Raw genomic sequence first — 27,603 nt, forward strand, 5'->3', positions numbered from 1 at the left:
TCCTACCGTAAATATATAAAACATGTCTTTTTGTGAGTGAATGCAGCACAATCGCCAACATAAATGGAAAACTTTAATGCATGCATTTATTTAACATTAATGCACAACTTTAAAGGAGATTTTCTCAATATTTCGATTTTTTTGCACCCTCAGATTCCAGATATACAAATAATTGTATCTCGGCCAAATATTGTCCTATCATAACAAACCATACATCAATGGAAAGCTTATTTATTCAGCTTGATATATAAATCAATTTAATAAAATTGACCCATGTGACTGGTTTTGTGTTCCAGGACTCCAGGGTCACATTTAGACTTACATGCAATATTTTGGATTACAGTTTCAACAAACTCACTAATAAACTTAAAATGATGCATATTTGTCAGTCATATTACAGTTCTACCACATAGGCTGATCAATAGGTTTTGTATCATGGCCAAAGTGTAATTTTTTTCATTGTACTGTAATGTTTGAGCTAAAACATGTAAATTCACAGGCAGCCGTTAATGATTCATGAGGATGTTTTTTGTGGCGACACAGGTGATAACTTAGCATTTATAAATGATAAATGGGCATTTGGTGTCAGTGCTCACCTCAGCAACACACATACTCATCCTTGCGGCATGTGTGCGTTTTTCAGTTCTTTAATGTATAGCATAAACACACACGGACAGCAATTTTTATTTATTCTGCTTTAAAAAGGTAAAAGTGTTTTCATGCTTTTTTAGTTGAGTAACAAACAGATTATGTAAGCGTGTGCTAAGAACACTATACCATTCAAATGTTTGGGGTCAGTAAGATTTGTAAGATAAATGAATAGCCTACTTTTATTCAGCAAGCATGCATTAAATTGATCAAAAGTGTCGGTAAAGACATTTTTAATGTCACACAAGATTTATTTAAAATAAATAAATTTCTATCCATCAAAATATCCATGATTTTTTTAAATCAAATATGAAGCAGCAACTGTTTTCAACATTGATAATAATCAGAAATGTTTCAGGAAATCATCATATCAGAATGATTTCTGAAGGATCATGTGACACTGAAGACTGGAGTAATGATGCTGAAAACTCAGCTTTGATCACAGAAACAAATTACAATTTATATATTCACATAGAAAACTGCTATTTTAAATTGTAATAATTAAAAAAAAATTTTTAGTTTTATGTTAAAAATATCTTACTGACCCCAGACTTTTGAACAGTGTTTATTGATTAAACTATTAATTGTGAGCTATTTAAAGTCAATAATCTTTTGATTAAAGTACAGCTTTATGTATAGCACATAAACAAGGAAATCCACTTGAAACAATACATCTTCAAAATATAAGTTAGGGTTTCTAAAATGAATGAACCCCTGGCATATTGGAAACTGGAAGGGATTTGGGACTTGTATGACGAACGCGTCAGTTCACTCAGTTTTGTTTCTGCCAGTTTCTATCAGTTTTGCATTGCAATTAAACCAACATTTCACCCAGAGATCAAGATTTTGTCACCATTTACCTTCATAATATTGCAAACATTTATGATTCTGATCCCTATAGTCAATGGAGTTTTCAAGCTTCAAAAGGGACATAATAGAGCCATAAACATATCACAGAGTAGTCCATGTGACTCCTGGCTTTCAGAAGCCTGATAGCTTTTTTGTGAGAAAAAGATTGAACTTCAAGTGGCTATTCACTGATAATCTCCTGCAGTGCAACTGGATCACTCACTTCACTAGTTCTCATTTCCGTAGTAAAAAGTGTGTCCGTTATATTCTTTTTGTGCAAACTGTTTCTTCAACTTAGCGGAAGTGTGTGCACAAGTTTGTGTCTAACTTCACGAGCATGTATATGCATATATGTGCTGGAGGTCTTGTCTCTGTTTGGATGCAGGGTAATGTGTGTGAGGCCGTCGGTGCGTGTCTCTGCATGTATCTGTGTGTGATGTATTTACGTCGATGTGTGTTTCTCTTGCCTGCTTCCTTTAATCCCCTGACTAAATAGGGCTCAGATTTATAACGGTGGGCTGTAATGAGACATTGATTGCATTGAGAATAGGCCATTTAGTGTCCACACTGCAGTATATGAGCCTGTCTCTGACGGACCCTCGAGTCCTCTGTGGGTGTGTGTGTGTGGGGGTGGACACAGTCCGCTTTGTCTGCCATCAATAGGACTTGTGTACTGTCCTGGGGGGTGTCACTCAGATGAAGTTTTTTTTATATATATATATACTTGAAGAACTTCAGTTGTGAGTGACACCTGATCAGACTTGTTTTCAAAGATGATGCAGTTATCAGGCAATTTATACCACTTTAGATCATGTGTTCTTCTCTCTGATATATATTTTGTTTTGAGATATATTTTGTTTTATCTTATTTTATTTATTTATTTTTGTATTATTTTTCCCTTCTAGAGAAATCTTGTCAATCTGTATATTATATATATATATATTAGTAATTGTGCCCAGCTTTATTTTATTTTTATTTTATTTTTATTTTATTTTTATTTTTTTAAACAATTTTTTAAAAATGTTTTTAATGTTTTAATTTAATTTATTATTATTACTTTTTTATATGTATTATTATTATTTTTTAAATAATAATAATAATTATTATTATTTGATTAGGTAGGCACATCAACTACACATATTTGTGTGCCATGAGATGTCTTTGTTAATTGGAGTTTTGTTAAAGGGATACTCCACTTTTTTTGGAAATAGGCTCATTTTACAGCTCCCCCAGAGTTAAACAGTTGACTTTTACCGTTTTCGAATCCATTCAGCCGAACTCCGGTTCTGACGGTACCACTTTTAGCATAGCTTAGCATAGATCATTGATTCTGATGGGACCATTAGCATTTCTTTCCAAATGACCAACGAGTTTCAATATTTTTCCTATTTAAAACTTGACTCTTCTGTAGTTAAACCGTGTACTAAGATCGACGGAAAATGAAAAGTTGCGATTTTCCAAGCCTATATGGCTAGGAACTACTCTCATTCCGGCGTAAGAATCAAGGAACTGTGCGGCCGTACCATGGGTACAGCAGGCGTAATGATATGACGAAGCACCTGAAAATAGTCCCCAGCTCGGTAACTTCCAACATGACCGGGACCACTAATACCGCATTGGGGAAAAACTACTAGTCATATATTTCAAACCTTAGTAAAGCAAAATGATCTTGCATAACGTTACTTTTTAGGCGGCAAATTAGGTTTCCTGTGCGATTAGCCATGGTTCTGTGCGTAGTAAAGGGCTGTGATAGTAAGGCGAAGGTATATTCTACCGTAATGTTACACCGAATACCAACGAACAAAAAGAAACTAAAAAAAATCAATGGTGCTCTGAACATTGATCTAAAAACACCGATATAATCTATCAAAAAATGGCGTGTTTGCTGAAAGCATTTTGGACCAGATGACTATAAAGAAAACACGGACAGTACGGTACAGCGTCTAAGGATACAGCCATCCCAACAATCTTCAATGTACAGACAGGTCCAAGTGCATCATCATCATCACCCATGGCTGTAAGTATACAGTGATGCGCGGGTCAATGTATAAACAACCCGCACCCGACCGACGTTTTCAACTAACCCGCCCGCAACTCGGACCGCAAAATAAAGAAAGAAAATATTGTACCCGACCCGCGTTTTTTTTTTAGTAAATGCTCATCGCGTCATGGGCCATAGACGGAACTAGGGGTGCGCATTTTTCTGAATGCTGTATGATATCGCCTAGTGTTTTTTAATAAAGGCTGATTTATTCATTTATTTCGTTTCATTTTCTTAACAATTAAGATGCTGCATGTGTTTATCCAGTCTAATCGAAGTGTACGTGTGCGTCTCTCCCCTGACTTTCCCAACAAAAATCCCCCCGCCCCCTCTCAGCAAATACATAAAACTGACATTATATGCGTTTAAAAGTAGCCTATTAAAATGGCACAATGGCATTGCTCAGTTCAACGCGTTGGGAAATCGGGCATTTTGTCCCGCGTCAGCTTTTATTCAAAAGTTAATTACGCGCTCAACATTCAAAAGGTAAATATGGATTTCCCACTGTCTGACTGAGCTCGTGCGTCATCCTCGCGCAGTTATTCAGCCAATAAAGTGTACACCTATGTATTTCATAGAACATTGAGTCTAGTACTATATAAATTACAAAGGTTTAATTGGCATCTTTATTTCAAACGACCCGACCGACCGCGACCCGAATATCATTACAAATATTTTTGGATAACTCGTAACTCATTTTGGATCAACCCGCGCATCACTGGAAGTAACTTACATATAACAATTTAACTTTTTGTAAAAGCACTGCCGTTGTTATCTTCCTGTGAAATGCAATCAGTGAGTGCTAGGTTTCCTCGATCATTCATCTTGTACAGTATAACGTTAGTAGTTTTGTTGTAGAGTTCTGGTGAGGTAGCGTATAGTTTAATTAACCATTGTATGGTGTTCGGGTCTGTTTAGATGTTCTCTAATCGTCTCTCACAAATGTCTCCATGCTACAAGCACGCTCCCTGTGCAAGCAGGTTGTCACGTTGGTTTGTTGACGGCAAGTGCTTCGTCATATCATTACGCCTGCTGCACCCATGGTACGGCCGCACAGTTCCTTGATTCTTACGCCGGAATGAGAGTAGTTCCTGCCCATATAAGCTTGTAAAATCGCAACTTTTCATTTTCCGTCGATCTTAGTACACGGTTTAACTACAGAAGAGTCAAGTTTTAAATAGGAAAAATATTGAAACTCGTTGGTCATTTGGAAATAAATGCTAATGGTCCCATTAGAATCAATGATCTATGCTAAGCTATGCTAAAAGTGGTACCGTCAGAACCGGAGTTCGGCTGAATGGATTCGAAAACGGTAAAACTCAACTGTTTAACTCTGGGGGAGCTGTAAAATGAGCCTATTTCCAAAAAAAGTGGAGTATCCCTTTAAGGTAATTCTCGTAGTTTTAGCTTGGCAAACTGTCAAATTAGCTCACTTAAAATCTAATTATCTCTAGTTCTAGTCCCCATTTAAATGCATCTTCATTCATCTGCTTCAGATATGATGACAGCTATAAACTGAGGAGGCTTTTGTCTATTGCGCTTTATTTTACTTATGCTTTCAATTTGTTTTATTAATGCATTAGTGTTGGATATGACAGAAAAAAATTTACTTGAATATACTGAAGTTAATATTCTTGTGAATTTGTGTATTGAAAACATATTCCGTCATTAAATTTAAGAGTCTATAATGGTGGTTATGGTACTGGGCTTTATTCCTCTTTTCTCATTTGTTAATTTACCTTGATGTGATCAGGATTTGACCCAGCAGCGCTCTGGATCATGGAGACCTTGATCACTAAAACCATCATCCTCTCAACTGAGGCATAACAGCAGGAGAATAATAGAGTTTGGAGACTCTCTTCAGTCATCAGGCTAATCTGAGATAGGCCTATTGTATCACATGTGGGCTAATTAGTGCTGTTTATTCCAAACCCCTCGATACCAAGAAAGTCGACCTTGGATTTATTTCTAGATATTGCACAAAAGAGGTTTGGCTGCCTTGGGCCTCCCTCCTTCTCTCTGGCTTTCGTATGATTTCACATGCGTTAGATGCATTATTTTAGCCCTCAAGCTCGGGAAAGAATAGACCATTTTCTATAGCCAGGGCTACTGAATGAAGTGTGTGTGTTAAAAATAGTACAAGCTAAGTTTTGCTGCTACAGCATTCATAAGCATGTGGATTGCAGGAAACAAAATATGGCACATGTACTGGACAATATATCGGTTCAATTTCACGTGTATTTTTTGAACACTGCTATACCGGTGCATATAGCTGGATCTATTCAACAGCCATGAAGAGTGTATTGAGAGGAGACTATGAACTACATACCCTTCTTATAATGGTTCCAACTTTATAACACAACAAAAAATAATTCTCTTTAACATAGCACAAACCACGTAGAGATATGATTTCAGCTAATCGGAAAATGCTGACGAAATGGAAATTACTGTATTTATAAAGTGGAATGTCACATAATTTTTGAATCAATAAATCAAAAGTAGGGCTCTACAATGAATCAAATCTCGATATGGACTAGTGTCTGTGAATACTAAAGCTCAAAATGACCTGAAGTCTGTCTGTGTGAATGAGTGCCGCAGTTAAGTTAACTACACGTGACGCTCGTGTGTGTTTTCAGCATCTGCCGTCTCACTATATGAGGACATGAACTTCATCGGCACTCCACAAGCATTTCACCATTTCATTTAGTAAAACTATCATCATGTTCATAGGTGTAAATACAGTAGGTGGGACAATCAACAAAAAATGTCTCGAGCAATTTTGGAAGGGGGCACGAATAAATGTTTAAATATGAGTTAGGTTCATAGGTTCACCACGCGGTCATATTTTAATTATTAAGTCATCTTGTGTCCTCCACATAGTAGGTTTCGTCTGGAACAGACAGGCCCACTGATCTGCCACTTAACATCATATTGAGCAAACCCCATACAACGGTAGATCTACAATATTAGATATTTATTGGTTGAGTTATATTCCCCCGCCCCCCTGTGATTTACGCCTATTGTCATATCATATAAACACAGACACTCAAATGTCTTTCACATCAACCCGTCAAAATAAAAGTTTGGTTTAACTTGAAGAAATTATAAGAGAAATATATTACCATAGTAGTGTACTTCAAAGTAGTAGTTTATTAAAACACACACAAACTTAAGGTCTTCATTAAAACCCGCCATAATAGATGTTCGTTCTAACTTGAAGAAATGATGAAAGAAATATATTACTATTGTTCAGAGTAGAATGTAGAAAGTACTTCTTAAAGTACTTTTTAAGGATATCACACAAATGTTCATAGTTTTAATTTAAACGGTAAACTTTCCAAAGAATAAATAAAGGATTTATTACTTTTTCATTTGATGACATTTTAAAAGGTTAACTAAATTGGTAGTTTTATAAACTTATTTGATTACCTCCATTTATGAAAGTAAAATTGTATTTGACATTACAATGTCAGTCCATTCTTGAAAAGAAAAAAATGACTGTGATATACCACGAAATGGGCAGAATCTTAAAAAATACTGTGATACAGATGTTTGGTTCTACCGCCAGCACTAGCCACGTGCTTAACATGTCGAACGTTTAATGGCAAGCAGCAATTTGTACATTTCCTGACATGAAAAGAGATTTTTACATATAGGAACATGACACAGATGTATAAAAGTCTTAAAGCAGAAATTTAATATGAATAAATGAACATGCTAATCGCATTTAAATATTTAATTGATGTAGCAAACATGAAATGGAAGTGTAATTGAAATTTTTATTTGAAGAAGTAGACTAAAATAAAATGGTGAAAGGAATCCGGTAACAGCAGTATAGTAAATTTAACAGTTTTACTATATTTAACAGTGAGGAGAGAGAGTCAAACATGTAATGTTAACACACAGACAAACTGCTAACAGCGTTAGCTCTGGTGTTTCTCTTTGCGGCTGTTATGCGATTCCTGAATTCTTCATCATGCATTAATATTGAAGCGCTGATCTAAAGTTCACCTCTCAGGTCTCCATTAGCAGATCACCCACGCTGCTCGTGTCAAGACTAGAGGATAGGCCTGAATTTAGCATGGCAGATCGGCGCATTTGTTTCTGTTCTCTCTCTTTTTGAGGATGTGGAGGCAGAGAACGAGCTGAAGTCAAAACAGTTAATGGTCAGATAGTGTTGAGGCCAGTGATACAGGGAAAAGCACTTTCCACAGCTCCTGTAACATCTGCAAGGAGAGATCTCCTCAGTATTACACACATTCGGTTTTAATTACACTAAATTTTGATCAATGTAATGGAGGACATCAATAAAATAGCCTTTTCTTTGTGGTGTATGCAAAACCTGATGGAAAGAACAACAGGTCATTGTAGCTTAAAGGAATATTCCAGGTTAAATACAAGTTAAGCTCTATCGATTTCTAGGCGTATCCTTCAGTTTGTTAAAACAAAATGGAAATTGCATGTACAATAATGGACAGACAATACAAGTCTATGGGGCAAGTTATTCGTGAGGATTTAAATGAGGCTTGTATTTTTTGCTAACCCTTCAAAAATATAACATAATATATAATAGTATACTTCTTTTAAAGTAAAAATTGTTTTCTAGTCTACTTTTTATGTACTTTATGTATTATACTTAGACTTATATCAGTATAAGTCAAGTACTGTATACCTGAGTATATTTAGGATACTTGTACTTTTGATCGATACCTACAACAAAGTATAAATAAGTACTCTACGTCTATCTCGGTTTTGATCATAATTATAAATCGGATCCGGACGTAGTCTTTGACAAAAACATGATTTTCTCAGCTTTTTGTTCAAAATGTTTATTTTTTTATGAAACTTACCCACATTCAAGTATTTATATAAAAGAGAATGCATGAAGCTAAAATAAACTCTAATTAATTGAAACTAATAAAACATTAATTGAGACTAATACATAAATAAAGTGTTAATACATTAATAGACTACACAGATAGTGAGTTCTTCATTTATTAAGTGTTATTAGCTCATCACTAAGAGGGAGATAATGCTTTGTTAACAACCGTAAATTGTTCTCACTTTAGATTAGGGAATATTGGAAAATGTCATTATTAAGCTTTAATTAAAATCAACATTTGTTGGACATTAATTGCATTAGTATTAAGTTCCCTTTCGTCCTGGGAACTCCGACGTGTCGTCGGGGGAGTTCCCTGACGAATTGGGATCACGCTAGGGAGACCATTTGCCTACGAGAGAATTAAAACGAGCCAATGAAAATTGGCATGCAGGAATGCATTCCGCAGCCCGCCTACCAGCGCGGGTATGAAAGGCGGAAGCAACGCATGCATAGTGCTTTTAGCTTCGGAGCCGACCGGTTGTGTCCTCTCTGAGTAAATGAGTTTTAAGATTGTATCTTGCGCTCAACGAGTCTGCTGTTTCGGGACGGGATCTCTCTGTGTTGGTGAGACGGCGTTTCAGCGACCGCGCGGTTCCTGTCTGCCGGCTGCGTCTACACGCTGTTAATTCAAAAGCTGTTCTCACAGCTGGTAAACGGTTGAGTGCGCACAGCGGGCTTGCAGTTTTCCCCGCTGTGTGGCCGCGTTGGGTCCCTGTGTGCTTCAGCACAATTGAGAGAGTACTTTCTTCCTGAAAGAGCAACACGAGTGGAGATCGCGTCCTTTTCAGGATGACGTTTCACTCGTGTGTTTCTGGATGCGATTGTTTCCTGTCCTCATTTGACGGCCACGTTCACTGTTTCACATGCCTAATCAGTGTGTTGAAACTGCGTTCGTGGGTGGTTCATGTTCTCTCATGAGTGCATGACCACGTCGGCACGTTGTTCGTCTCCCCTTTCACGTAAAGGCTTGAGCCGCTCAGCGTGCCGTGTGCCGTCGAGCGCCGGCTGACAGCGCGGGTTGTCACGGCAACCCAGCGCGCGTCATTCGGCGCTCTAGATGCGCGGTCGAGACTCGTGTGCCTCTACGAGGTTGAGTCCCTTTTGCTTATTTCCCAATCTAGTTCCTTTTCTAAAAAGGGGAGGACTACTTTGGCTTGTGAGCATTTGGTGATTACAAGGGGTTACAGTGCGGTATGTCTCGTCAGGTGAAAGACCCTCACAAGCTTCCCACTCCTCTAGCGCATCGCAAACATGCTGAGACTGTGTTCGTGGGTGGTTTATGCTTTCTTATGAGAGCATGACCACGTCGGCACGTTGTTCGCCTTGCCTGAAGGCTTGAGCGCCCAGCGTGCCGTGTGTCATCGAAATGATGGCCACGTTCACTGTCTTGCATGCCTGGGACGGCCACGATCACTGTTTCACATGCCTAATCAGTGTGTTGAGACTGCGTTCGTGGGTGGTTCATGTTCTCTCATGAGTGCATGACCACGTCGGCACGTTGTTCGTCTCCCCTTTCACGTAAAGGCTTGAGCCGCTCAGCGTGCCGTGTGCCGTCGAGGCTTTCGGATGGGATTCTGGTCCTTCTCATGGGGGACCAAGCATTTCATTCGGGGCTCCAGGGGAGGACAGATGTCGATCGCTACATCGGAGAGAGGGCTGTTATACTCTGAAAATGATGCTGCGTTCCTACTATAAAAGTATGTTCTCATGCTGAAGATTCAGACTTGACAGCTACACTTTCCTGGGCTATTCTAAAGTGTCTGGGTGAGTGTGAAAATTTTTGGCAGTATGGAAGCATTTTTGGTGCCAATATGGCAAGCCAAACATGCCTAAATCTGCAGAAGTTTTTCCTCTCTCACTACCCCTGCACATTCAGTGCACGTGGGTAGTTCTGACTCGGGGTGGAGCTGCGCTTGTGACTGACCGTGATTAGTCACAGTGCTGGCCCTCGGGCAGACGATGTCCACACTGGTGGTCCAGAAGCGCCTTTAAACCAGCCCGCTCGGGGTTTGTTTCCCCTCAGCAAGAGGATGGGAAACGACCCTGAGAGGAGCGACCCAGAGTATGTGATATCTGCTCTTCGGGAGTGTGTGTTATCACCACTCCTTCCCCCGGGGGAGGGCCGGGTGTAGAATTTCGTTTCTGTTCCGCCGCTGGTCATCCAGTCAGCGGTACCCAAATTTTGAGCAGTTCACTTCCTCTGAGTCACTCACGGGCCCCAGCGCTTAGATGACAGTGAGGGCTACGGCCTTGTCACTCTCGTCTCTCGCTGGGCGACGAGGCGGAAACCAGGACTCGAGGCCCCCGGGCCTCGCTCCTCGTTTCCCCTCACGGTCGAGACTGGCAGTAAAATAAGACCTGTCTCCTCCGTCCGAGAGGGTCAGAATGGCAGTGTGTGCCGCCCCGAACGGCGACACTCCCGCTCCCCTCTCCCCAGCTCGCGGATAGCAGTGACGCAGCCTCGGCTGCGTCGCTACGGTCTGCAGCTGGGCCTGGAGGCGCAGAGACCAGGACACGAGGAGTCAGGGCCTCGTTCCTCGTCTCTCCCCCTCCCTTCGCCACCGGGCAGCCCGCAGCAGAACGCCCACGGGCCTTCTCTGCCGTCTGCCCCCCGGTGGAAGCGGGTTGGTGTTGAGTTTGACGCCCAGACCCCGCTCTTGGTCGCTACAACGCCACCAGAGCCGGGTCCCTGTCTTCCACCTCGCTGCCCCTCCGTGGGTACGCCGGTGGTTCGGTTGGGCACGTTGGGGCGGTCTCTAGAAGCCTGGCTAGCGCTTCTGTGTCAGTCCCAATGGCTCATCCGCACCATCCGGTTCGGCTATGCAATTCAGTTTGCACGCCGGCCTCCCAAGTTCAGCGGCATCCACTCACCCGTGTGCAGTCAGTGGATGCCCCTGTCTTGCGGAAAGAGATCGACGTCCTGCTGGCGAAGGACGAGGTCGAGCCGGTCCCTCCTGCCGAGATGAGGTCTGGGTTTGCGGCCCCTACTTCATTGTACCCAAGAAAAGCGGTGGGTTATGGCCAATCCTGGACCTGCGAGTTTTGAATCGGGCCCTGCACAAACTCCCGTTCAAAATACTCTCGCAGAAGCGCATTTTCGAATGCATCCGTCCCCAGGATTGGTTTGCAGCGATCGACCTGAAGGATGCGTACTTTCATGTCTCGATTCTTCCTCGACACAGACCGGTTCTACGGTTTGCTTTCGAGGGCCGAGCGTGTCAGTACAAGGTCCTACCCTTCGGGCTGGCCCTGTCGCCCCGCGTCTTCACGAAAGTCGCGGAGGTGGCCATGGTTCCCATGAGAGAACTAGGCGTTCGCTATGCGATCACAGGGACATAGTGCTCCGGCACTTCAGCCGGTTGGGGCTTCAGGTCAACTGGGACAAGAGCAAACTCTGCCCCGTGTAGAGGATCTCTTGTCTCTGTATGGAGCTGGACTCGGTCATTCGGACTGCGCGCCTCACGGAGGAACGCGTCCAGTCAGTGCTCACCTGCCTCAGGTCCTTTCGAGGCAGGACAGCGGTTTCACTGAAACAATTTCAGAGGCTCCTGGGGCATATGGCAGCCGCAGTAACGCCGCTCGGCCTGTTACATATGAGACCGCTTCAGCGCTGACGTCACGATCGAGTCCCGAGGTGGGCGTGGCAGAGCGGCACGTTCCGGGTCAAAGTGACCCCGCACTGCCGCCAAACCTTCTCCCCATGGTTAGATCCTGCGTTTCTTCGGGCCGGAGTGCCCTTAGTCCAGGTGTCAAGGCATACTGTGGTGTCACAGATGCTTCAGCCATGGGGTGGGGCGCCACGTACAAGGGCATGCAGTCTCGGGTCTGTGGACGGGACCCCAGCTGCATTGGCACATCAACTGCCTAGAGTTGCAAGCAGTACGCCTAGCCTTGTGTCGCCTCAAGGGGTTTCTCAGACACAAGCACGTACTGGTCCGTACGGACAGCACTGCGACCGTTGCGTACATCAACCATCCCGGTGGTCTACGCTCCCGTCGTATGTTGCGACTCGCCTCCCACCTCCTCCTATGGAGTCAGAAGCATCTGAGGTCGCTTCGTGCCGTTCATGTTCCAGGGGCGCTCAACCGTGTGGCAGACGAGCTTCACGGCAGCCTCCCCTGCCAGGAGAATGGCGACTCCATCCCCAGGCGGTCCAGCTGATTTGGAGTGTCTTCGGAGCCGCACAGGTAGACCTGTTTGCCTCTCCAGACACGACCCATTGCCAGTGGTTTTACTCCCTGACCGAGGGGACCCTCGGCACAGACGCCCTGGCACTCAGCTGGCCCCGGGTCCGGTGCAAGTATGCGTTTCCCCCAGTGAGCCGCCTTGCACAGACTCTGTGGAAGATCAGGGAGGACGAGGAGCAGGTCCTTCTAGTGGTCCCGTATTGGCCCACCAGGACTGGTTCACGGAACTCATGCTCCTCGCGACAGCCCTCCCTTAGCTGATTCCTCTGAGGAAGGACCTCCTCTCTCAGAGACGGGGCACTCTATGGCACCCGCGTCCAGACCTCTGGAAACTCCATGTCTGGTCCCTGGACGGGACGCGGAGGTTTTAGGTGGTCTGCCACAGGCAGTGGTAGACACCATCACTTCCGCTAGAGCCCCCTCTACGAGGCGCCTCTATGCGTTGAAGTGGAACCTGTTCGTCGCTTGGTGTTCCTCCCGTCAGGAGGACCCCCGAACTTGCCTGATCGGAGTCGTGCTTTCCTTCCTGCAAGATGGGTTGGAGCGAAGGCTGTCTCCCTCCACCCTCAAAGTGTATGTTGCTGCAGTAGCCGCAGATCACGATGCAGTAGAGGGTAAATCTTTGGGGAAGCACGACCTGATCTTCAGATTCCTTAAGGGTGCTAGGAGGTTAAATCCACCTCGCGTTTTGCACCCTGTACCCTCTTGGGACCTAGCTCTGGTGTAAGTACAGAGCCTCAAAGTCCTCCTTTGAGCCTTTGTCAACAGTTGAGTTTAATATCCTGTCCAATAAGACAGTGCTCCTGTTGGCATTGGCCTCTTTCAAGAGGGTCGGGGATCTGCAAGCTTTTTCGGACGACGAATCGTGCCTAGAGTTCGGGCCGGGCCTTCTCACGTGGTATTGAGACCCCGGCTTGGATATGTGCCCAAGGTTCCTACCACCCCCTTCGCGGATCAGGTAGTGAACCTGCAAGCGCTGCCCCAGGAGGAGGCAGACCCAGCCCTAGCTTTTCTTTGTCCCGTCCGCGCCCTGCGGGTCTATGTTGACAGAACGCAAAGCTTAGGACCTCAGTTCAGCTCTTTGTTTGTTATGGAGGCCAGCAGAAGGGGAAGGCTGTCTCCAAGCAGAGGTTGGCTCACTGGTTAGTGGATGCTGTCACCCGAGCGTATGAGTCTCTGGGTGAGCCTTGTCCTCCCAGGTTGCGTGCTCACTCCACTAGAGGTGTTGCCGCTTCCTGGGCTTTGGCTCAAGGCGCCTCGCTGACAGACATCTGTAGAGCTGCGGGCTGGGCGACACCTAACACGTTCGCTAGGTTTTATAGTCTGCGTGTGGAACCTGTTTTCCTCCCGAGTGCTCGCTACGGCCAGTGGTGCGAGGGAATAGGTTGTGTCGGCTTGCTACGCCACCCTGTGCTTCGGCCAGGTACGTGCGTTTTTTGCTCCGTTGGCGCCCAACGTCGGTGAGCCTCGTGAGTTCCTCCATCACCCCTCCGGTGCCTGGCGTAGCGGACCGCCAGCGCCAGGTCTGCTACCTCTAGTGGAGTTGCTAGTAGACTGGGTGTTCTCTAGTGGTCTCTACTGTGACCCATGATGCCACGTGCAGTTCAGCCGTGTCTTCCCCTTGACAGACTCTTTCTGTCGTCCCTGTTGAGTTCGCTCCCACTTCCTCGGATGGGACCACCTCAGGGACTGCCATATGTTTCACTATCCCACTGGGCTAGTACATATGTGTATTCCAGGCCTTCCTCAGGCAGGCTGGGGCTTCCGCAGCGTTCCCTTCCCCTTTTTTTTGGGGGGTTAGGGCACGTTTTCCCAGTGTTATCCAATATCCACTGAGCGGGTCTTGTGGAACAGCAGTGTGATTCCTAGCTAGCTCCCGCAACTTATTCAAGAAACTGCTGCAGGGTAGCTTAGCTGGGCGCTGGAAGGGGCCAGCACCATGGCGTTTTATTAGGGATCCCAATTCGTCAGGGAACTCCCCCGACGACACGTCGGAGTTCCCAGGACGAAAGGGAACGTCTCGGTTACGTATGTAACCCTCGTTCCCTGAGTACAGGGAACGGAGACGTGTCGTCCCTTCGCCATGTTGTTGTACCTTCGCGGAGGACTGGACACCGTTCGGCTCCTCAGCGAAAAGCACTATGCATGCGTTGCTTCCGCCTTTCATACCCGCGCTGGTAGGCGGGCTGCGGAATGCATTCCTGCATGCCAATTTTCATTGGCTCGTTTTAATTCTCTCGTAGGCAAATGGTCTCCCTAGCGTGATCCCAATTCGTCAGGGAACTCCCCCGACGACACGTCTCCGTTCCCTGTACTCAGGGAACGAGGGTTACATACGTAACCGAGACGATTTCCTTAAAATGTTTACAAATACATTAAGTCTCTCCCCAAAGCTAAACAGAACCACTTCAAAAATAATTAACATAATGCTGTCAATATGAAATTCATAAAGATACTCATTAGATCACATTGTTAAAATACATCAGTTAGGGATAGGGTTGGGAGAAATAAAATACAGTTTGTACAGTATAAAAATCATTATTTCAATGGAAAGTCCCATAAAACATGCAAACATTGTGTGTGTGTGTGTGTGTGTTTGTCAATCAATAGGCTCATGTCAATCTATATCTGATCTTGTCAAGCCACCATCACCAGTTGTGGTCATTATTTTGAATGTTGTCCCGTAACTCAACCAGTCCCTGAGGTGACCACTACCTATAGTACGACCGGTTTAACCCAGTAGGGTCAACCTAGTTGGAGGTAGTGGTCACTTTGACTATGGTCACTGGTTGAGTTAGTTTCTTGCTAAACCAGATACCAGTAGAAAAGTGACAAGAAAGTAGTCTAAAGAGTCTCTGTATCTAGGTAGTGAAGCAAACTCAGACCTGTTTCTTCTGGACTCAGCAGTTTGGACAGTTGTGTCACAGCACTAGAGTACATGACAGCAGGATCTGGCCACACTGTTTCAAAATGCCATTTTCAATCAAGAGCCGAATCACTCTCAGAGAGAAAAACACAACAACATAATATTGACATTTCACACGAGCAGTTCTTTACTGGTGACAATTTTATAGTGATCCATGTGTCCCCTGCAATCAGAAAGTAGTAGAGTCATGTGAAATGTATTCTGAATGTGTGTGGCGGACATGTCGCTGTGTTTGAGAAAGATCACTCCCTGGAGACTGACCTCATAGACTTGCGGATACACTTGCTGTTCTCCGAGAGCTCACCTCAGGACACAGAAAACCATTGATTACCTCCATCTGGGTAAACGAGAGGACTTATACCCCTCAAACTCTAAATGGATGAATAAACCGGCTGCTGAGTGTCATTGTTGACTGCTTGAGTGAGTTTTAATCTGCGTTAATGGGACAGTAAGTAATATGGCTGTCAGGGTTGTAGTGTGTAATGATTCTTGATGGTTTTGCTCACTTCAGTATAGAATTTTAGAAACAGGCCAAAAAGGTCTGGCTTTATCGTGCGAGTGCGATCGTGAGACTCGAGAATCGCATGTCCATTTTTTTGTGAATTCGCATGTCTATTTCTTGACTGTCATCTATTATATACACATGGAAAAAGTGGTGCTCGCCAGAGCTTATTGGATGTAGTCTGCATCAACTGATAGAGAATGTAAGTACTGAATAAGTAATCATTATTCATATTGATCAACATTAGTGCACTAACGCGGACACAGAAATAGAGCCCATAATGGAGTGACATGAATAAAACAAGTACATAAATGAAACATTATAAAAGTAACAGATGAAGCGATACATATGTAAAAAAATATATATATTTTTAAATATTGCATAAAAATTACATAACTAAATGAATTAAATCAAGGTAATTTAAATTATAATTTAATTAAATTAAACTTTAATTAATTTAATGAATGAATTAAATGAATTAAATTAAATTTATAAATTTAACCCCCCCCCCCCCCTTCAAAAAAGGAAAAATATAATAATTTAAGTTAAATTTGGCATTTAAAGGCACACCGCGGAACTTTTGGCCACTAGGGGCGCTAGACCGGTAACTTTCACGTCGAGCGCCCCTAGAGGCCACAAGCGCAGCACTGTCGCAAAAGTCAAGACGACATCCACGATCCCTCTCGCGTTTTCTCTTTTTTGCCTCCTCAGAAGCAGTTTAAAACTTTTCCGTGCCTCAGCCATGGCCAGGAATCGAGCAGGCGGAAAAATAGTAGCAAAAGCGTTAGGTCCTTGAGCATATCAGAGCTTGTGGTCACGTGACGGTCGTAAAGTGATTCGTTCTCCAGGCATTCTCCAGGTCACATGTCCTGGCCAAAGACGGTGCGTCTTCTCCAAACTTACATAGGCGGTATTTCAAGAGAGCAGCCCCGTTCGGAGCATTGATAGTGTCAAGCGCTGTATATTGGCCTGAGGATTCATTTAAAATAACTCACATGCTTCAAATCTTTAGGTCACAAAGTCCGCGGTGTGCCTTTTAAAAAAAAAAAGTTTTTGCTTTTGATGTCTATGTTCATAATGCAATGGCTAATTACTAAATAGTGTTTAGTAGAGCTGGAGTCCTCTTATATTCAGTCTATTAATGGTCTTGGTCTTGTCATGTTGCCTTTTTGTCTTAATGTCCACCCTACTGAGCACAGATGGAGACTCCAGGGACGTCAGGAAGTTTGAACAGTTCCTTAAAATGGTAATAATATTCCATGATAATATCAGTCTAATAACATTAGTATGGACGGTTTAAGAGCCCTACAGTGTGGCAGCTGTACTCTAGAGTGGATTAGCGGTCACTTGCTGTGCATTGTGGGAGTTTTGCGCCCTGCATGCAGCTCTTCTCTGCTCCCTGTGACTGAGGGATTTTCCTTCTGAACCGAGATTTGCCTTGTAATATTATGCTAACTGAAAATAACCACTACATTTCTGTTGGTTTGAGTTCAGAAACTGCCACTGACCAAATGCGCAACTGCGCTTGAGGAAAATGACCGATACCAGGCCACACATTTGTTATTCTAATCTGTTTCCCAGAGCGTTTAATAGCATACAGCTCTTAATCATATCTAAAGTGCTTTCAAGTGTTTTAATGGCACACCATTGGCCATCAAGCACAGGTAAAAACAGCACAGCAGGTGCGCGGCACCTGTCAACATTAATGAGCGCCGGTTCTTTATGCTTCAGGATTTCAGGTTTTGATCCTCCAGTAATTATAGCGAGCGCTATGAATTTACTGTAGATTCTGGAATATATTTGATGCTCGTCGCACGAGCTTAAAACCTGTTCGCACTTCAAATGCTGCGCTTAGCGATTCATGTTGGCTCAGGATTGCAAGGTTACAAGCACTGATGAAGGAAACGGCATCGTGAACGTCCAACCTAGACAGGATAAGCAAAGCGCTCTTTTCAAATGTGATCGTAGATATGAACCCTTCCCTGTGAACGCTTCATCCTCCACAGTAAGAGATGATCATGAAACGGCATTCGCAACTCATTTTACTTTTGCGATGTGACACATTTCCTAGTGAAAATATATGGGATGTGACTTTATTTTATATTTTATCCATCAGGAATTGAGTGGATCAAGTGGGTATTACATGAAAGAAAGAAAAGTCTAAATTATTTCAGAGACAGAGCAAGATGAAATATTATTATCTATTTATTGTTATGTTGTGTGTTAGAATTCAATCATCTGGTCTTGCACCGGTCAATCTCTGTATCAGTTCAGCTTTGGCCAAAGAGAAGAGCGACATTCACACATGTTCAAGATCTTCAACGTTATTATAAAATATTAGGGTTTATTATAACGCAGATGCACTCCTCCTGCACAGAATCCTGTTTTCGTTACGCATTTTCCTTTCACAGACTGTCCTTCATATATATGTCCTCTGCTCCTATCCTGTTTTGTATGTAAAGTATGCAGTAAGCAAGCAACAATTCATGATTGAGACTAAAATATGTGAAAATGCAAGCAGGTTTTTACAGTGCGTGCGCATAATGCAATAACCTTCAAGATAATTTATCATTACGTAATTCTTGTAAATTATATTATTCACTGAATACTGGGACAATTAAATCATTAATATTGGTATAGATAGTAGATATACAGATGATAATACATTTTGATGAAAAATGACAGAAATATGAAGGGTGTTCATTTTTATGTTTGAATTTAATTTATTATTTTTTGTTTTTTTTTATTCAGTGACTATATTATTATATAGTCACTGAATGCTGGGAAAATAAATCATTAATACATTTTGATAAAAGAATACAAATGAAAATATTTGTTTAAATAACATGCACTATTGAAGTGTATACTTTTATTTAGTTTATTTATTTATTTGGGGGGGGGGGGGGATGAAATCATCGTTATTGTTACAAATAGTAGAATTACAGAAGATAATACATTTTGAACTCTTTGAACAGTCATGTAACATTATTCATAGAAAATATCACAAATCATGAAAACAGTGTCTGTGTTTAGCTGTGAAACTGGGTTATATGCTTTAGAGTCACTCGTCGAGAAGCTTTAAATGAACTTAAAATTGATCATAAATCGTTTATTTAATGTGGCGTTTGTCAATGATTTGGGTAAAACATAGTTGATCTGGCACAGTCTAATACAATTAACCAAATATATATTAAACAATTTTGTTTATTATACACACACACATTTGTTTGATATGTTTAGATATAAAATAGTTGTATTATACATATTATTTAATCCCTTCTTATGTGTGAGATTGAAGAGTGTTTGCATACAACTAAAGGAATGTAGAAGCAGGGGATCCACACAGATCATATTTTCAGAGCTTATTTTATATGAAATGAGGGAAATGTATTGATAAAGATGGGTGAAGGATATGTTTTCCAGATGTCTAAAATAGCCCAAGGCTGGGTGAGCTGATATCGAGCTTTGAACATGTTCAATAAAGCCTGTGATCTTTTTCACCACATGGAGTCGAATAGTTTCAGAGCTTTATTGAAGAACGGGTAGTCATAGGATTACTAAGATCATTACTATCCGATCACACTAATCAGCGCAGCCTGACTAGTGCTCTGAATATTGGCATTTAGATGTGATGTTCTTCATATTGTGGCAGTCTCCAGTGCTGTATAAAGAACTATCCTCACACTCTCAGTCACTGTAACCCCAGGGAGTAAAAACACAGCAGAATAAAAGTGTCTGTGGGTGAACTGCCGATAACATCTGTCTGAATGTCCACATGCTCTTTTTTTATCTGAAATGTGTTTTTATCATTGAGTCCTATAGGCTTTTTCCATTCTCTGTGAAGGTTATTTTTATACAATAGACGACCAAGTCAAGACCAGCTTGACCTTTTCTCTTGCTTTTGTTAACTAAGGGAGAAAAAAATAAAATAAAGAAATTCCTGCCGAATGAATTGGCACACAGACCACCAGCAGGGTGTAGTCTGGCCCGCGGTCACTCCATCAATCTCCCCCGGCCTCCATCGCCTGTTTGTTATTTCAATATCCGTGTCCAAATACCTGGAAACTGAAAGGTTGAGGCATGTCAAAGCTGTCCGTCGCTCTGTTTCAATCGTTCTCTGTGCAGACACGCTGGATTGACTTGTTAGAAGTCTAGACCGCATCGCCCTCTTGTTCTCTGCTCGGAGAGCTGAGAATCTATTATTCCAGGGAATCTATATGAAGTTTTTACACTCTCTGCTGCCACAGGTTTCTTCTTAAATGTGTGTTTTTGAGGTTGAAATGGTGGTGTCTTTGTGCCATCAATGTGAATTCCAGCTGTTTATCCCTTATGCTAGGTGAGGTTTTAGGATTTAGTATTATCGATAACCAATGAGGTTCATTCTCGTGTTGCGTAGCAGTTTGAGCTTCAGCAAGAACCAATGAGGTTCATTCTCGTGTTACGCATCACCTTTGAGCTTCTGCAAGAACCAATGAGGTTCATTCTCGTGTTGCGTAGCAGTTTGAGCTTCAGCAAGAACCAATGAGGTTCATTCTCGTGTTACGCATCACCTTTGAGCTTCTGCAAGAACCAATGAGGTTCATTCTCGTGTTGCGTAGCAGTTTGAGCTTCAGCAAGAACCAATGAGGTTCATTCTCGTGTTACGCATCACATTTGAGCTTCAGCAAGAACCAATGAGGTTCATTCTCGTGTTACGCATCACCTTTGAGCTTCTGCAAGAACCAATGAGGTTCATTCTCCTGTTACGCATCACCTTTGAGCTTCTGCAAGAACCAATGAGGTTCATTCTCGTGTTACGCATCACGTTTGAGCTTCTGCAAGAACTAATCATTGTTCTGTACGCAAGTACAAGTTCGGTTGAGCTTCTGTGTATGTTCGCTTATCAATGTTTATATGAGAATTAAAGGAGAACTCAGGTCATTTTTAACATTGAGCTCAATTTTTAGTAAATTTGGAGTGCTGTCAATACAGAGAACAATGACAAAAATCGGTGTTGCCTACACTGTGTTATCCTCTTTTTAAAATTTGCACCCTAGTCGATTGTCGAGTTGACGCGCATAGGTTTAGTTACTTAGATCACGCGCGTGAACTCGACAATCGACTACTTTGGACTTCGACCGAAAACAGGAACTAAATACAGGTATGTGCGCTGGCTGAAATAACATCATTTTTATTCATATCTTTCACATCTACTGCAGTCAGATTCACTCGTGTTCACTCTGAAGGAATCACTCAACATGGCTGGGCACTTGTAATGACACATCAAGGATGATAAGAGAAATAAAAGCAGGTTTAAAACGTGCCCCATTGAAGTCAAAAGGGTGCAAATCTTAAAAAGAGGATAACACAGTGTAGGCAACACCGATTTTTGTCGTTGTTCTCTGTATTGACAGCACTCCAAATTTACAAAAAAATTTAGCTCAATGTTAAAATTGACCGGAGTTCTCCTTTAAAGGCTAAATTAAATTAAATCTGTTCATCATTATAAAATTTTGGCTAAATTGCTTAATTCATATGGATTAGTTTTACGATCTCTTTATCTCTTTTTTGAAGTGTCAAAGTGGTAGTTGCGTATAGCTGCCAATGGAGGGACAGAAATTGCTAAGATTTCATTAAAAATATCATAATTTGTGAAGTGTGTAACTTCTATGACATTGCAAAAAATAGGGACTGTTTTCAAACAGGATTCCCAAACAGTCCCTTATCTCCTATTGGTTGAACAAACATGTAGTCCTGCCCCAGACTCATGCCATTGGTTGAATCAGTTTTGCCGAGTCGGGATCCTCAAACAAACAGTGTGATGTTTTAATAGAGCCACAATGACGCAGTGCCAAAAATCTTAGTAGAATGTCATATTATTCTGTGATGGTAAAAAGTATTTTAACATAAAAAAAACTGAACACTTTTCTTTTAAGATTTTTTTTTTCCTCTTTCTTTTGGGTCTTTTTGTACCTTCCTGAAGAGTTTTCAAGGCGATTTACGTGCTATCTGAGAAAAACAGGGAGAGTTGTGAAGATACCTTCAGATATAATGGATATGAAATGTCTCATTCTCAAGGATTTGCCACTAAATAACTGCACAGAGATGGAAAGACAGAAAACACACACACACACACACACACACACACACACACACACAGAAAGAGCTAAAGTAGCCAAGAACAGAAGCGCTTTCCCTGCCTGACACCTCCTCTATCTTTGGAGCCGAGCCAGTAATTGTAAAAGAAAAGCTGCCTCTAGGAAAACTAGTAAATAAAGTGGAAGGTGCGTAAAAGAAGATATAAAGCGCTCTTAAAATGAAAGAGGGTCTCTACATCAAGATTATCCACAAATGCTTACATTGCATGTCCTGCCTGAGTGTGAGTGTGTGTGTTAGTGCAGTGGAATGGGTGTTTTATGAAAGGTTAAACAAGCAGTAGAGCGCTTCTCCTCTGTGCCCTGTGCCGGGGCCCTGCGCTCCAGGAGGCCAGGGAGCACGGGGCCCTCGTGCTGGGCACGCGATACTCTGCCGGGCCCCCCGGGGCCCTATTGATCTCAGATGTTAAGCTTCCGCCTCCCACACACTCACGGATATTTGCGTCTCAGTCTGCGCTGGAGAGATGTATTGGAGTCACGAGATTTCTAAAGCTTGTTTGAATGTTCCGTCGGATAGACAGTCAATTCCTGCAGGGCTTCATGCTGTGACCATTCTCCACAATAAACACACTTCAAATCCAGATCACACATTTTACTTTCCTAATGCATGTTCCTCGCAGTGTTATTTTAGTATCATTCTATTCTATACTATACTATAATATGCTATACTATTATATTTTTTATTTATATTTTTAAATAACTAAAACTGAAATTAAAACCTATATAGACATATTTAAAAAATGTAAATATACAAATAAAAACTTTAATTGAATTGTTTTTATTTAACAAGCAGATTAACAGAATGTAACAGCGTGCCCACATAGACATGCGCACATGAACAATAACTGAGCAGGGACTGAACCGAACGGGGAGAAACGAGGGAACTAATAGACACGGGTGGATGAAGGTTAACTAAACAGGTGCAGACGAGACAGAACACAATTGTAACAACAAATTCCTTTCTATTTCTTCCCCTCCAACCTGTGAATCTTTTTTAATTCCTAATGAATGAAATCAAGATCCGTTCTACATTTGTTGTACTGGAAAAAATATCACGTTTTGAAAGTAAAGTAGGCTGCAAACCTTTCATCTTGCCATTGTATTGTGTTGTTTTTCTCTCTTGGCACTTGGCTTAATGTGAATACTATCTTTTATACCATGATCTTTGACTGCATCCTCAATAGACAATCATCTTACAAGTCTAAATGGCTCACTTGAAGCCTAAACAATCTCAAGTGCTTTTGTTTCAGTGTGTGTATACACAACCCGATCTCACGGCAATTCGTACAAATTTTACGAGGTGGCTAATTCGTACCAATGCACACGACCTCACTCGTACGAATTTTGCTAAATCGTACATATTTTACGAGTTGCCAAATTCGTATGAATTAGTACGAATGACCTACCCCTGACCCCGCCCCTAAACCTACCGGGTTTAGACAAATGTGAGGTCATATAAATTCGTACAAATTAGCCATCTTTTAATCACTCGTACAAATTCGTACGAATTGGTCGTGAGATAGCGTTGGTATACACAACTAAAACCATGAACTCAGGTGAGTCCGCTTGAATATATATAACAACATTATGAATGCTTACCTTGCAAATAACTGTAAATGCCTTTGACTTTTGTAATATTAAAGGTAATTATTTTTGTTTTGTTTTACTTTCTCTTTTTGCAGTTGCAGGGTTTCAACATTGTTCTGTTTGTTGAGTGGCTTCATAGCAACATTGGCTTAACCATTGGTGGACTGAGTTTGGGGCGGGACTAAAGTATCTGTTTGTAAACAAATGGTGAAAGGGCCAATAGGAGTAGGGCAGAAATTGTGCCTTCATTTAAAATGAATTAAATGTACCTAATGCAAATGTATTTTCTGAAACTCATATACTGTTGTTATTGGAATTTTGAATAGTTTTCAAAAAAAAATGACAGTTTATAGTGACTATGTCTTTCAAACTCCAAAGTACAGGTAAAAATTGTCAGAATGACTCCAAGCTCTCATAGAAGTATTTGCAATATAGCACACGAGTCATTTGCAATTTTCTTTTTTGAGTGAACTGTTCATTTAAACACTGTAAGATTCCTCTTCCTTCTTTCTGCCAGTTTGGAATCGATCAGACACTTTGCACAGACTGTCTTTGTAATGGAAAATTCTCACTCCTGAACCCAACAAATGCGTTCCTGTTGTTTGCCAACTCGCAGTAATGAGTGCTGATGTGGATTTTACAATTATCAGTACTACACAGGCTAAAAGAAGGTTGATTCATTATTTAATTAAATTACTCACAAACTTCCATCAAATTAAAGATCACAGGATGTTCCTTTAATGACTAGGTGGTGTTTCTCATTTGAAGCATTTCTTGTCAACCACAGCTAATCAATATCTGTCAATAATCAGTAAGATTAGAGAGGTCGTTTTGAATAATTAGTTGTTGAATTGCCTCGGGTTACTTTGGTCGCTCTCTGGTTATCTGATTTGAATTGATTATCTTATTTGCATTGCTAACCAGGATACTATCCCCATTTATTCCATCTCCAGGTCATTGTAAGGATTTTATGGTACACATGATATTTCTGCAGTTGTATAACAAGTTAAAGTAGTGACGAAGGAGAAAATGCAACGAGAGAGGCAGGGATCAAGAGTAAAAGAGCGAATGTATAAGTCTAGAAAAAATGAGATAAAAGTGTGTCCATACAGAGCCGTGCTGAGATAAACAGGTGGGCACAGGTGGCAAGACTGGTATTATGGGTCACATGCATACACAGGGTCCAAAATTAACACACTCAAACTGCCAGGTGCCAAATGTTGAAATCAGCTTTGGCAAATAAGTACAATTTTACTGTAACTGCAACGTTGTTTGAGGTGAATTGTAAATGTGAGCAAAAGAAAACATCAGTACACAGAAAAATAATTGGTGTATGATTTATTTTGAAACAGTTTTCGCCATAAAATGCTCTATTATGCAATTAGGCTGTGTGCACTGTCATTTTTTTTGTCCATAAAAAAGACTGGTACAGTAAAAAGTGCTCAATTTAGCTTTTAGACGTCATATTTCAAGGCCTTATGTCCACTACAATGCATACTATGTGGCGCTGAAGAAACCGTGCCACAAACTGGGTTGATGGTGCAGGTGGTTTAGTGTGCGCTGCTGTCCCATATTCACTGGTTTATAAAAAAGATTGGTACAGTAAAAAATGCTCAAAATTTGTATATCGTTAAGCCAGTATGTTTATATTGTCCCATATAAAACTTTAACAGCCAATTAAAAAAATATTGGTACAGTAAACACCACTTTGTCAGGTTTAATGCATTCTTACAGATGGCGGAGAAATGCTGTAACAAACATATAAGCTGAATTCAGCCTAGTAGACAAACTGCTCCAACGAAGTTTAATTTTTGAGCATTTTTTACTATACAAAATATTTTTTTAATGAACCATTGAACTTAGCATAAAGGACGATACACACAGCCGTATTACACCATCAGCCCATTTTTGGCGTGGTTTCTCGGCCGCCACAGAGTTAAATTCGTTAAAGTGGACATAAGGCCTTGAAATATGATGTACTGGTCTAACGAAAGCCACATTTTGAGCACTTTTTACTGTACCCATCTTTTTATATCCACCATTGAACTTGGCAAATAGGCTAATGCACACAGCCGTATTGGACCATCAGCCCATTTCGCATTGAGCAAATGGATCTCTGTTAATTCATGCTCATCCATTCTCTTGTTTTCTTCATATGGCAGTGATACACAAAGGAAATAGGTTATACTATACATTTTAACACTGTACATTTTAACACGCGTGCATGCTTAAGTCTGTAAATTTTTTATTTTTGTAAAGGTCACTCTGTAGGCTCTAAGTGACACATGGAATTTTGAAGAAGAAAAACTAAAATAGTGTTTTCTTGTAAAACGTATTCCAATAATCTTTATTTAAAAGTTAATTAAAAATATATTTTTTTACAGTGTAGATGTTTTCTTTTCTTTTCCAGGACTCCATTAAGTCTCCAAAAATATAGACTGAGTGACAAAGTATTTGTGGCAGATACGTTCACCGAAATTTGTGAGGGGTTATTTTGTAACCTAAAGAAATATAGAATTAAAGATATTAAAACTAAAAAGAGATTTAAAAGTCTTAAGGAGTGCATGTCTGTAAGCTTAAATAGATTTTTTTGTTGTTGTTGCATAAATCGTTGTTCAAATTTAGCCAAGAACTAAGGTTCTATAAAGTATATATTGGAGGTTTTTTTTATGAGTGTGTAATGGTGTTATGGATTTGTTCAAATCTCTAACTCTGAGTATGAGCAAGAGTAATATTGATGCTTAGGAAACTTTATGGTGAGTCAGAAAGTTTGGATCCCAAACCACAAGCGAAATGTCCAATCCTCCTCTCAGACTTATTTAATGAGCTAACATTTTATACCGCTGCTGTTCCGGATGTTTCTGGCGGTAATGGAATGCAGTTTGCATGCTTTACGTACAGTGACATCCGGTGTCATTGGCCCTTGCTGCTGATGGTAATTAATAAGAGCTGGATTTGTGGATATGTTATTGGGTGCCTAAATATTCCCAGACAGGTCAATAGCACGTTTGGTAAGACAAATGGCATGGTTACTAAAATCTTGCCAGAGCAAAAAAAAAAAAAAAAACACACCCTTCTAACAGCAGCCATTACTCTGGGAGGCCAATTAAAAAACAGCATCTCTGTACAACACCATCTGTAGCCATCAGCTATGAGTGTGTGCATGTGTAGTTTGTGTTTATGTGTGCCATCGTCCCAAGAAAATCTAGGGCAATTATCAGAACAGTCAGAACACGGGCAATTATAGAGAGTCTCTTTTTGTATATCCAGAGAGTGCGGCGTCCCTCGGTGTCTCTCCTCTGGAATGGTGATCCCGTTAGGAGGTGGCGACCCGGGAAGTGCTCGGGTGGTTAGTGACCCCCTCACCCAGCGGGGTTCTGCTCTCAGAGCTTTGCCTGGGGTTTTTAATTAAAACTGCACCCTAGTTCAAAGCACTCGGAAGGTTCTTGGTGCTGAGCCAGTGGGGTTGACTAAATATCTCATCTCCTGCTGCGGGGCAGGGGCGAGGAAGGGCCGAGTGTAATTAGCCGATATGAGGAAGAGGAGGCTGCAGGTGTGTTAAGAGTCTGGAGGTTTGGGATCAGTACTGAGAGTCCGTCCCTGATCTGCTTTCCCATTCCGAAGGTGTTTATTAAAAAAACGCCCGCAACCGCTGATCTCTGCACAATTTAATTGGAGCCTCCTGTAGTCGTTAAAGAAAAATCTCAAATGAGATCTCTTTAATATCTTGTCATTTCTCCTAAAAACCAATGAGATTAATCAGAGAGCAAACAGACTCCACTAATGCACAGACTGAAATTTCTCACTTGGCAAGATCTTTACTATTAAAATTTCAAGTCAGAACAAA

General features: G+C 41.6%; 1 protein-coding gene across 3 annotated transcripts in view; it reads left to right on the plus strand.

Moving 5' to 3' along the window:
• mdga1 (MAM domain containing glycosylphosphatidylinositol anchor 1) overlaps nucleotides 1-27,603 on the plus strand; it is a 204,476-nt gene that overhangs the window by 80,637 nt on the left and 96,236 nt on the right. The gene's annotated exons all lie outside the window — the stretch shown is intronic.

The sequence above is a fragment of the Phoxinus phoxinus genome, assembly GCF_949152265.1.
Source record: "Phoxinus phoxinus genome assembly, chromosome: 14".
Lineage (NCBI taxonomy): Eukaryota > Metazoa > Chordata > Actinopteri > Cypriniformes > Leuciscidae > Phoxinus > Phoxinus phoxinus.